The following is a 13,155-nucleotide window of genomic DNA, read 5'->3' on the forward strand; positions in this document are numbered from 1 at the left end:
GGATATATGTAGCGCAGAAGGGACGTGGAAGGCTATGTGTAGCACAGGAGAGGCGGGATGGAAAATGTGTAGCACAGGAGGGGCGGGTTGGGATATGTGTAGCAAAGGAGGGGAGGGTTGGGCTATGTGTAGCACAGGAGAGGCGGGGTGGGAAATGTGTAGCGCAGAAAGGATGGGGTGGGATTATGTGTAGCGCAGGTGGGACGGGTTGGGATATGTATAGCGCAGACGGGGTGGAGTGGGATTATGTGAAACACTGGAGGGGCGGAGTAGGAAATGTGTAGCACAGGAGGGGCGGGGTGGGATATGAGTAGCGTAGGAGGGGCGGGGTGGTATAAGTGTAGCGCAGGAGGGGCGGGGTGAGATATGTTTAGCGCAGGAGGGGTTGGCTGGAATATGTGTAGCGTAGAATGGGCGGGTGGGATATATGTAGCGTAGGATGGGCGTGGTGGGATATGTGTAGCACAGGATGGCGGGGATTGGATATGTGTAGCGTAGGATGGGCGGATGGGATATGTGTAGAGCAGGAGTGGTGGATGGGATATGTGTAACGAAAAAGGAGCGGGTTTGGATATGTGTAACGAAGGAGGGGGGGTTGAAAATGTGTAGCGCATGAGGGTTTGGGTGGGATATGTGTAGCGCAGAGGGACGGGTGGGATATGTGTAGCGCATGAAGGGTGGATGGGATATGTGTAACGTAGGAGTGGCGGGGGGATATGTGTAGGTAGGATGGACGTGGTGTGATATGTGTAGCGTAGGGGGGCGGGTTTGATATGTGTAGCGCAGGAGTGGCGGATGGGATATATGTAGCGTAGGAAGGGCTGGATATGTGTAGCGCAAGAGGTGCAGGTAGGATATGTGTAGCGCAGGCGGGTTCGGGTGGGATATGTGTAGCACAGGAAGGTTCGGGGGAATATGTGTAGCCAGTAGGGGCGATGTTTGGATATGTGTAGCGCAGGAGGGGCGTGGTGAGATATATGTAGCATAGAATGTTAGGGTAGGAAATGTGTAGCGCAGGAGGGGCGAGGTAGAATATGTTCAGTGCAAGAGGGATGGGGTGGGATTTGTGTAACACAAGAGAGGCGGGATGGGAAATGTGTAGAACAGGTGGGGCGGGTTGGGATTGTGTGTAGCACAGGAGAGGCGGGATGGGATATGTGAATCACAGGAGGTGCGGACGGGATATGTGTATCGTCGGATAGGCGGGACGGATATATGTAGCGCAGGAGAGGTGGCAAATAACGCAGGTTGGGTGGGATGGGATATGTGTAGCACAGGAGGGGTGTGGTTGGATATGTATAGCAAAGAAGGGGCGGGTGGAATATGTGTAGCACAGGAGGGGCGGGTGGGATATGTTCAGCGCAAGAGGGGGGGGGGAATGTGTGTAGCACAGGACTATAATTGTCGGATATTTGTATCGCATGAGGGGCTAAATGGGCTACGTTTTGCGCGGGAGGGGATCGGTTATATATGTGAAGTGCATTAGGGGGGGGTTAACTGTGTGTATAGCCGGTTGGGCTTGGATGTATATGTGTAGCGCAGGAGGGGCTGGGTGGGATATTTGTCAGGCCAGAGGGTAGATCGGGATATGTGTAGCGCATGAGGGGCTGTGTGCGATATGTGTAGCGCAGGAATGATGGGGTGAAATGTGTGGACCGCAGGAGGGTTGCAATGAGATATGGGTAGGGCTCTCACGGCTGGGTGGGATACGTGAAGCGCAGGAGGGGCGGGTAGGGATGTGTGTTGCGCAGGAGGGGCGGGGAAAATGTGTATCCCAGGAGAGTGTCGCGATGGGAAAGACGTAGTGCTGGAATTGCGGGATGTGTTTAGCACAGAAGGTGCGGTTTGACGATATGTGTAGCGCATTAGGGTCGGGAAAATAGGTCTGTAGCCAGGAGGGTCGGGTTGGGAAATGTGTAATGCATGAGGGGCGGGGTGGGATGTATGTATCGCAGTAAAGTTGAGCTTGGATGTGTGTATCGCAGGAAGGGCGGGGTGAGATGTGTGTAACGAAGGAGGGACATTCATCCATTTTTACTTCATCTCCCCGTTTCAATATACCTGAATCAAATAACTTTTGCAAAAGTTAAAAATACATGAACTTTAAACAAATTCCTACTTTGATTTCGCGATATCGCTAAGTAGATTAAAGATGTCCCTTATTTATTTGTTTAATTGAATAGGTTGAAAAGCTCTGCAAATATTTGGGTCGATATGGATTTGGCGTTCGGTACATTTAGGTGTCTAATACAAATATAATTGAATTACACTCGTTGCTGGGTAAATTAAATGTTTAAATCAGTACAACGGCCGCCCTTGTGTAACCTCATTTTCAAAAAAAATGTGTTTACATGTACCATCAAAACTAATCCTGCATCCCATTCTTTTCTTATCAAGTTAATTTAAATTTTGTACTCTTTGATCTGATTGTATAACAATATTTCTACTGTCTATCTTGTAGTTAAAAAAGCCTTGTTATTTTCAAAATATTGGACAGTTAGAAAAAAAGTATGTTACACAATAAAATAACCTGTAAAGCGTACATGAACAGGGTGGATGACATCAAATACATGTTTAAAGTCTGCATTTGGCTTTCTAAATATAGATATTACGTAATCGAAAATGATACAATAATACAATTTTAGTCACGTGATTCAGTGGGGAAAATGGCGACGATCGACTGGAGTAAGGAGGAACACCAGAACTACCTTTGTGCACAAAATGGACTAAGTTTTGCTTCTAAACAGTTGAAAGTTTACACGATGCAGGGTTTGAGTCATATTAAAACAGATATAAGTTTAAAGTTGAAAGGAATACCGGAGTGTAAGGCAAAATGCAGCGATAAAGCCGTTCATGGGACAAAATATACAAGGTATTTAGTTTATATCTAAATACAGAGTCGTTCGTTTTATTCCTTTATAAATCAATGATTTTTAGAATAACTTATACATATGTATGGTATTTAAAATAATATGAAAACAAATATATTCATTGGACCAGTCGTCAGTTGAATAATAAGTTTATTTCTAAAAGACATGTATCGTCGATAAACCATTCGGTAATTTGATAGTATTTTATGAATGCAAAATGTTACGATCGCTAAATTTGTATTGAAGCTATTGGTAAGGCCCAATTATTTGTAACATGATTATGAAGTACGAATGTAAATAGGCAATTATCGATCTATATATTTAAAACTGTTGGGTAGAGGAAAACCTACTAGTATCAGTGGCGTAGCTACATATGGTCTTGTAGGCAAAATTTAAAATACCCTAAAATGCAATAATAGTAATTACAACTCAAAAGTTGTATATAACCTTATTGAAGCAAAAGCAAGTCTGTTAATTATTTAAACTTTGTGTTGAGTGTATTGCTTGCTTTTTATGTAATTATTACAAACACACACACACACACACGTATATATATATATATATATATATATATATATATATATATATATATATATATATATATATATATATATATATATATATATATATATATATATATATATATATATGTGTGTGTGTGTGTGTGTGTGTGTGTGTGTGTTTGTGTTATGTGCGTATAAAATAGATGTTTTGTGCCTTTTGTTTTTCTCTTGGAATGCTCCCAAATTGCAGTATTTTAATTGCTTCTAATTCAGAAAGAAATCTTTGGGAAGGGTTTCATCGAAATCATTTAGAACCATCGGGCTTACAAGGTTTTTGGCCTAGCTACGTCCCTGATGGTTATTACAGATGATATTTAATTATTTCTATCGCTATGTTAATAGTTTGCTATGTCTATGTGATTGTTTAATAATTATTTTTAATAAGTATTGTGTGATTTAATGGCCACTGCCTTTGCTATATGCATAAACGTATTTTACTGGTTGTGTACGTATGGGTTTATTGCCTAGTATTTCTGAAATAAACTCACACTCATATGACCAAATATTTATTGATGTATGTCATTTTGTTGTTCTTTTCTTTCAAAAGATTAATTACTTTGAAAGAGCTAAAATGTAGATCTGTCAATCTATTTCGTTATTATATTGTATTCATTTTTTCAGATGGTGTTGTAGCTGTTCGATGTGGAAGAACTGTTTGCAGCAACATATGATTGAATTAAACCTGAAATATGCGAATTCTTGGGAGCAGAATCCGACAATCGAAGATCTTGCTAATTTGTCCATTCCAAGGACTTGGTCGAATTCTAGCAAACCAGATATCAGCGACATATCATTCTGTACATACCTTTGGTCGAACTATGCCGTTTTTAAGATTGACTTTCGCGTAAGAAAGGAGTTGCAACGAGTAAGAAATCAATATATTGGACACAATTCGATTTGTAAACTTTCCAGTAAACAAATGATAGATTGTTTTTCTCAAATTGCTCGCGTGTTTCGCGACAGTGATGTCTCCTTACACATAGATGAAAATAATTCTTTAATGGAACTTGAATATATCAAAATAAACAGGCATATTAATAGTGCCAGGCCCTGTGAACATAGCACAAAGATAAACCGAATTTCGATCATTTTAATTTTCGTGGTAGTTCTGGAGGTAGTTCTCCTTATTTTCCAACTCCAGTCGAGTAACACCGTAAGAATGTGTTAGAGGTAAGTTTTTAGTATTCATTTAAGTTCTATGCTTATTTTGTTTGATTTATAAGACAAACCAAATAAAGAGGTGGTATTATATTGAATATTAGATCTGAGGATAGACAATGGAGAATGTTTGACTTTATAATTTTGATCCTTTATATAGGTTAAAAGATGGTTCTATTCCTGATATCAGTGTGTGTATACCACGTGATAAGTAACGCCATGTATACTATGTCGGAAGGCAACATTTTGCTTCAAATGAAGCCTTAAATCAAAGATAACTTTTCTTAACTACACAATTTTAAATGAAACAAAGGGCAATCTATGCCGCTTAAAGAGCCCCTCCTTCGTTTTATTACTGGAGTTTGATAAGGTGATTCGTTTCATCAAACACTTCGACAAACCTGTTTCCCAAATAATGTTTTGACAGTGCTCCGTCAGACGGCCGTATTGTAAAAAGGTTGGTCGAAGTGTTTTAAGAAACTAAACTCTCATTCAAACACTGGTAAACGACCGAAGGCGGTGTTCTGTAAGCGGCGTAGACTGCGCCATGTTTCGTTTATAATGTTGAAGAAATAGGAATCTGCAAATAACAAGGAAATAAAAAGGTCCTACAGTGCTACGAGGGTATCCATGCTTTAAAGCGACAGTCCGCAAAAGTAACCGTATTTCAAAAGTTTTTAATAAGTTCCACATTGTTTCAGACCGACTGAACCGCAATTATTTTTTAAAAAATCGCTTTAATAACTTAGATTTAACAAATTGAAAATTGCCGAAAGTTGCTATTTTTAGACGGCAAAAGAGAAAGTAGGTCTACGGTTTTTCCGACTACTCTTGGGGGCGATACTATTTCCCGGTCCCGGTCTCTGTTTTATAGTAGCTATCGGGCGTGATCAAAAAGGTGTTAATGACCGCGGGGGGTAATAGGATTACAAAAGATTACAGTTGATTAAAACATTAGATATTTGATGATAATTATGTCACTATTTATTTCAAATTTTATATCAATAAAACATAAAATAAATTTAGGCAAAGATAAAAACATGAAATATGCACATGTACTGAAATTAATGTCATGAATAACAAACACATTGAGTGTGTGTGTTTTTTCATATTAAATTCAGTTATAAGTATACTATTGATAATAGTAATACAAAAAATAACAATGCTTGACTACATGTAAATCAGATATGAGTCGGATATGCAAACATGGAATTTTTCAATTGTAATCATTTATGCATAAAAAAATTTATGTCGGGGGGGGGGGGGGGGGGGGGGGGTAAACATAAAAGGAAGAACAATAACATAACATAACATAATTTGAAAGGTGCAATTCTAAGTTACTTCATACTCTAGCCGTCCTCAATCTTTTATGCAAAAAACATGAGCATTTGTACTGCATCGCATCTTTCTCTACACCTTTAACACGAATTGCATAAATAGTGTATACCTATAACAAATTGCATAAATTAAGACATAATGTTTATATATTTTATACCATTTTGTTACATATAAAAACAAATAAGATTGTCAAAATCGTGTTATAAACATCAGCAACACAATCCGTTGCCGGGGGCCATAAGTTATGAACCGGGAATTATGAGACCGGATGAGACCGGAATTTACGAGGAGAGACCGGGAAATAGTATCGCCCTGCGCATGCGCAAGAACTTTGGAATCCCACTGTTTTTTCTATTTATATAACCGTTAACTCTCGGGGGCCGATAGTTAAGAAGAGATATTGAAAATGACACGAAAAACTCATTTCTAGGTCGATTTGAACCAAATTTTTTTTGGATTCGTCAGTCAGGAATGCTTATCAACACATAGATGAATTTATTTTTTTTTCATGGCTAATTTGCCCGATTTGCGGACTGTCGCTTTAAAAGAGAGAGAGAGGGGGTACCTGTGCTATAAAAATCAATAGCAAAGAGGTAACCCGTGCCGCTGCAAAACCGAAAGTAGGGTGTTTTTATGAATTTACAACATATTTTAGACTATTAATTGCCATTTGTATGAATATGATATATAACTGAATACATGTAATATGTATGGGATGTACAAAATCAAACCAGTGGTTCATTTAAGCCCGCAGAACATGCAGAGGCGGTGGGCGAGGCAAGATATATCGATATTGTGTAGCTTATTGTAGAGTTGCAGTAAATGAACAATGGGCGACTTACTAAAAAATTCATAGCTATAACATTCTAGTGTTTTGTGGTATACTTCTTTTACACATGACATACCTCCTTTCATCAGTTAAATGAACATTTCTGGCTTGTTGTCCATCGCCGATTTGTTTTCAGCAGAGAAAAACCGGTGCATGTGCAAAGAGGGTACCGTTTCAGTAGATTTCGCAAAGAGGGTACCGATATGGATATGCACCGTGTACTTGGCAATTTTCAAGACGTGTTTTGAGATCCGTTTTACATTGATATTTAAAATGTGCTAATTAAGAATGTCTGAAATATGCAGTTAGTACTACCTATTAAACACATTTCCCATATTTTTTGTCGGTGTTTTTTCAGGTCGGTAGCTGAGAAATAGACAACTAAGACATTTGAGCAGCCTTTACTAGTATGATGGAGACCAATGTTGAATTATGCATATTCGTGGTATTGAAATGTAGATCTAACGTTGAGGTTTATTCTTAAGTTAGAAACAGTTTTAATAAGCATTGTTACGCTGATTGTTAGGCAGCGTGTTAATAAGCATTCTTACGCTTATTCTTATGTTAGAAACAGTGTTAATAAGCATTGTTTCGCTGATTGTTCGACAACGTGTTAATAAGCATTCTTACGCTGATTCTGATTGTTAGAAACAGGGTTAATAAGCATTGTTACGCTGATTGTTAGACAACTTCTTAATAAGCATTCTTACGCTTATTCTTATGTTAGAAACAGTGTTAATAAGCATTGTTACGCTGTTTGTTAGACAACTTGTTAATAAGCATTCTTACGCTTATTCTTATGTTAGAAACAGTGTTAATAAGCATTGTTACGCTGATTGTTAGACAACTTGTTAATAAGCATTCTTACGCTTATTCTTATGTTAGAAACAGTGTTAATAAGCATTGTTACGCTGATTGTTAGGCAGCGTGTTAATAAGCATTCTTACGCTTATTCTTATGTTAGAAACAGTTTTAACAAGCATTGTTACGCTGATTGTTAGGCAGCGTGTTAATAAGCATTCTTACGCTTATTCTTATGTTAGAAACAGTGTTAATAAGCATTGTTTCGCTGATTGTTCGACAACGTGTTAATAAGCATTCTTACGCTGATTCTGATTGTTAGAAACAGTGTTAATAAGCATTGTTACGCGGATTGTTAGACAACTTGTTAATAAGCATTCTTACGCTTATTCTTATGTTAGAAACAGTGTTAATAAGCATTGTTACGCTGATTGTTAGACAACTTGTTAATAAGCATTCTTACGCTTATTCTTATGTTAGAAACAGTGTTAATAAGCATTGTTATGCTGATTGTTAGACAACTTGTTAATAAGCATTCTTACGCTTATTCTTATGTTAAAAACAGTGTTAATACGCATTGTTACGCTGATTGTTAGTGTTAATAATCATTGTTACGCTGATTGATTGACAGAGTGTTAATAAGCATTGTTACGCTGATTGTTTGACAGAGTGTTAATACGCATTGTTACGCTGATTGTTTGACAGAGTGTTAATAAGCATTGTTACGCTGATTGTTTGACAGAGTGTTAATAAGCATTGTTGCGCTGATTGTTTGACAGAGTGTTAATACGCATTGTTACGCTGATTGTTTGACAGAGTGTTAATAAGCATTGTTACGCTGATTGTTTGACAGAGTGTTAATAAGCATTGTTACGCTGATTGTTTGACAGAGTGTTAATACGCATTGTTACGCTGATTGTTTGACAGAGTGTTAATAAGCATTGTTACGCTGATTGTTTGACAGAGTGTTAATAAGCATTGTTACGCTGATTGTTTGACAGAGTGTTAATAAGCATTGTTACGCTGATTGTTTGACAGAGTATTAATACGCATTGTTACGCTGATTGTTTGACAGAGTGTTAATAAGCATTGTTACGCTGATTGTTTGACAAATTGTTAAAAGGCATTGTTACGCTGATTGTTCGACAGAGTGTTAATAAGCATTGTTACGCTGATTGTTTGACAGAGTGTTAATACGCATTGTTACGCTGATTGTTTGACAGAGTGTTAATAGACATTGTTACGCTGATCGTTTGAGAGAGTGTTAATAAGCACTGTTACGCTGATTGTTTGACAGAGTGTTAATAGGCATTGTTACGCTGATCGTTTGACAGAGTGTTAATAAGCATTGTTACACTGATTGTTTGACAGAGTGGTAATAGGCACTGTTACACTGATTGTTTGACAGAGTGGTAATAGGCATTGTTACGCTGATCGTTTGACAGAGTGTTAATAAGCATTGTTACGCTGATTGTTTGACAGAGTGGTAATAAGCATTGTTACGCTAATTGTTTGACCGAGTGTTAATACGCATTGTTACACTGATTGTTTGACAGAGTGGTAATAGGCACTGTTACACTGATTGTTTGACAGAGTGGTAATAGGCATTGTTACGCTGATCGTTTGACAGAGTGTTAATAAGCATTGTTACGCTGATTGTTCGACAGAGTGTTAATAAGCATTGTTACGCTGATTGTTTGACAGAGTGATAATACGCATTGTTACGCTGATTGTTTGACAGAGTGTTAATAAGCATTGTTACACTGATTGTTTGACAGAGTGTTAATAAGCATTGTTACGCTGATCGTTTGACAGAGTGTTAATAAGCATTGTTACGCTGATTGTTCGACAGAGTGTTAATAAGCATTGTTACGCTGATTGTTTGACAGAGTGTTAATACGCATTGTTACGCTGATTGTTTGACAGAGTGTTAATAAGCATTGTTACGCTGATTGTTTGACAGAGTGTTAATAAGCATTGTTACGCTGATTGTTTGACAGAGTGTTAATACGCATTGTTACGCTGATTGTTTGACAGAGTGTTAATAGGCACTGTTACGCTGATTGTTTGACAGAGTGTTAATAGGCACTGTTACGCTGATTGTTTGACAGAGTGTTAATAGGCATTGTTACGCTGATCGTTTGACAGAGTGTTAATAAGCATTGTTACACTGATTGTTTGACAGAGTGGTAATAGGCACTGTTACACTGATTGTTTGACAGAGTGGTAATAGGCATTGTTACGCTGATCGTTTGACAGAGTGTTAATAAGCATTGTTACGCTGATTGTTTGACAGAGTGTTAATAAGCACTGTTACACTGATTGTTTGACAGAGTGGTAATAGGCATTGTTACGCTGATTGTTTGACAGCGTGTTTATAAGCATTGTTACACTGATTGTTTGACAGAGTGTTAATAAGCACTGTTACACTGATTGTTTGACCGAGTGTTAATAAGCATTGTTACGCTTATTGTTTGACAGAGTGTTAATGAGCACTGTTACACTGACTGGCAGAGTGTTAATAAGCATTGTTACGCTGATTGTTAGACAGCGTGTTAATAAGCATTGTTACACTGATTGTTTGACAGAGTGTTAATAAGCATTGTTACGCTGATTGTTCGACAGATTGTTACGCTGATTGTTAGTGTTAATGAGCATTGTTACGCTGATTGTTAGTGTTAATAAGCATTGTTACGCTGATTGTTCGACAGATTGTTACGCTGATTGTTAGTGTTAATAAGCATTGTTACGCTGATTGTTCGACAGATTGTTACGCTGATTGTTCTACAGAGTGTTAATAAGCATTGTTACGCTGATTGTTCTACAGAGTGTTAATAGGCATTGTTACGCTGATTGTTCGACAGAGTGTTAATAAGCATTGTTACGCGGATTGTTTGACAGAGTGTTAATAAGCATTGTTACGCGGATTGTTTGACAGCGTGTTAATAAGCATTGTTACGCTGATTGTTCGACAGAGTGTTAATAAGCATTGTTACGCTGATTGTTAGACAGAGTGATAATAAGCATTGTTACGCTGATTTTTCGATAGAGTGTTAATAAGCATTGTTACGCTGATTGTTAGACAGAGTGATAATAAGCATTGTTACGCTGATTGTTCGACAGAGTGGTAATAAGCATTGTTACGCTAATTGTTTGACCGAGTGTTAATACGCATTGTTACGCTGATTGTTAGACAGAGTGATAATAAGCACTGTTACACTGATTGTTTGACAGAGTGATAATAAGCATTGTTACGCTGATTGTTTGACCGAGTGTTAATACGCATTGTTACGCTGATTGTTAGACAGAGTGATAATAAGCATTGTTACGCTGATTGTTTGACCGAGTGATTATAAGCATTGTTACGCTGATTGTTAGACAGAGTGTTAATGAGCATTGTTACGCTGATTGTTAGACAGCCTGTCAATAAACATTGTTACGCTGAAGTTGAAAAGTATAGAAAAATGAAAAAAAAAATGAAAAATATATAAAAGACAAAAAAAGAGCAAAACAATCTGAAAAAAAGTATAAATAACATACATATACATTTTTTCTGATCAATGGCATGTATTAACTTATAAAAATATCAACTCAATTATAGAACCTCTTATTTGTTTAAACAAAACCCATAAGTCTTGCATTCTCTCAAACTACTTTATAAACGCGGTTTCCTCATATCACAAATTTGTGACCTACTTAAAAAAACTATTGAAATCACAGTTTGAAAGAAATTGATCTGAAAGGATGCCCTGGAAACTTAATACAGTTCTAATACATTTTGTAATGCAAGTCTTTTAACTTGAATAAAATTTGATATCTTATTACTGTTCTTTCTTATTGCATCCATGTAAATAAATACAAAATCTTTACTATTATACAGTCAATATATATCTTCTTTGTTTTGCTGTTATCTTCCTTATCGTTGGTTGAGGCAAAATTACGTAAAATGATAACCTATCCAGCATTGCGTTAAACAACCAAACGGGCATATGCGTCAATCACATTCCCTCTTGATTTTGTCTAAATGAAATGAAACCTTTTGCCATTTCCCAAATGACCCCACTACAGACTGATTTGAAATTAAAACACCTTTGTAAGCCAAGGACAACCTTACGAGGTTCATTTGACCCATCAGATATGCATTTCTTTAAGAGACACTAACGGGCATGCTTACATAACAGATGCGCGCAGTTCGGTTCTATTAGATCCAACGCCCTTCATAACCCTCATGTCCTCACGTACTAATGGGTTTGAACCCTTAATGTATACGGGTTATTTTCAATCTACTTCATTTTGAAACACATGGCATAATGATCCGGGTGAAAGAAAGCCTGTTCCAACCGACGAAAACATTATCAGATGCATTTAGCAGTATAAGGAGACTGTTGTGAAGGGTCAAAGTCGTTTTATTAAAAGTCGATTGATACGTACGACACCGAAGGCTGTGCATGAGTAATTCACGGGTGGATGGCTAAGTCGGAAATCGATCGTACTATTTGTTTTGTAAAAAATGTGTTTTTACAATGTTCTAGTATATTGATTTCTTTGTATATATAAACTCGATCGGTCCGTATATCACTGTATTTTGATGAAAATCTAGTTTAATGACGTCAGAGGTCCATGTTCTACTTTTGGCCGGTCCGGACCTCGCCAAAAATGTAATATGGACCAGTGACGTCATACACTTGGTAAGTGCGGCTTGCTATTTTCACTACGGCGAAAACTTGCCGCAAATAAACATTATTAGCTTTGTTCAATAAAACACATTTAAATCGCTTGAAAAATATTGAATTGTAATAAAATGTGTTCGGTATAATATAAGACATATAACACACCACTACGGGCCATATGACATTATAAAGACCGGTCAGTCAGCCCCCGAAGGTGAATGGACCGAGGCTAATGGACCCTCAGTGGTGTGTCATGGTCTTTCTTAATTATGCTGGTATATGAAACTATTAATTTAGAAGCTTAAAATCATGAAATTATCTTATATTGATTATTATTTAGTAGGGATGGCAACGGTTAGTAAAATTGATACTCGAGTACTCGGACAATCTTTCGATCGAGTACTCGGGTACTCGATTACTCGGAAAAAATGAATTCGTTTTTGGGAAAGACAAGATCGTGTATACATGTATAGTTCATGGCGTATATCGCGCGTTGGTCGTATTATTGGTCATTTATCTTTAAATTAGACTTTCATTATGTACTCTAACAGAAAATTAAATAAAAGGAAAACAAATGCTATTTCATGCTTTTAATTTTGTCATTTTTCATTTCACTTTAATGATTTTATATAAGAATGCAGAATTATAATGAACGGAAATTAATAAAATACATAAGTTATAAGTATACTATTGATAATAGTAATACAAAAAATAACAATGCTTGACTACATGTAAATCAGATATGAGTCGGATATGCAAACATGGAATTTTTCAATTGTAATCATTTATGCATAAAAAAATTTATGTCGGGGGGGGGGGGGGGGGTAAACATAAAAGGAAGAACAATAACATAACATAACATAATTTGAAAGGTGCAATTCTAAGTTACTTCATACTCTAGCCGTCCTCAATCTTTTATGCAAAAA

General features: G+C 37.2%; 1 long non-coding RNA gene across 1 annotated transcript; it reads left to right on the top strand.

The window, feature by feature from the left end:
- Window positions 1-2,669: 2,669 nt before the first annotated feature.
- Window positions 2,670-11,380, top strand: LOC128236568 (uncharacterized). The gene is made up of 3 exons (XR_008261384.1): window positions 2,670-2,872; window positions 4,055-4,603; window positions 7,117-11,380. It is a non-coding gene; the product is annotated as an uncharacterized LOC128236568 (long non-coding RNA).
- Window positions 11,381-13,155: the final 1,775 nt, after the last annotated feature.

This window comes from Mya arenaria, chromosome 6 (genome assembly GCF_026914265.1).
Source record: "Mya arenaria isolate MELC-2E11 chromosome 6, ASM2691426v1".
Lineage (NCBI taxonomy): Eukaryota > Metazoa > Mollusca > Bivalvia > Myida > Myidae > Mya > Mya arenaria.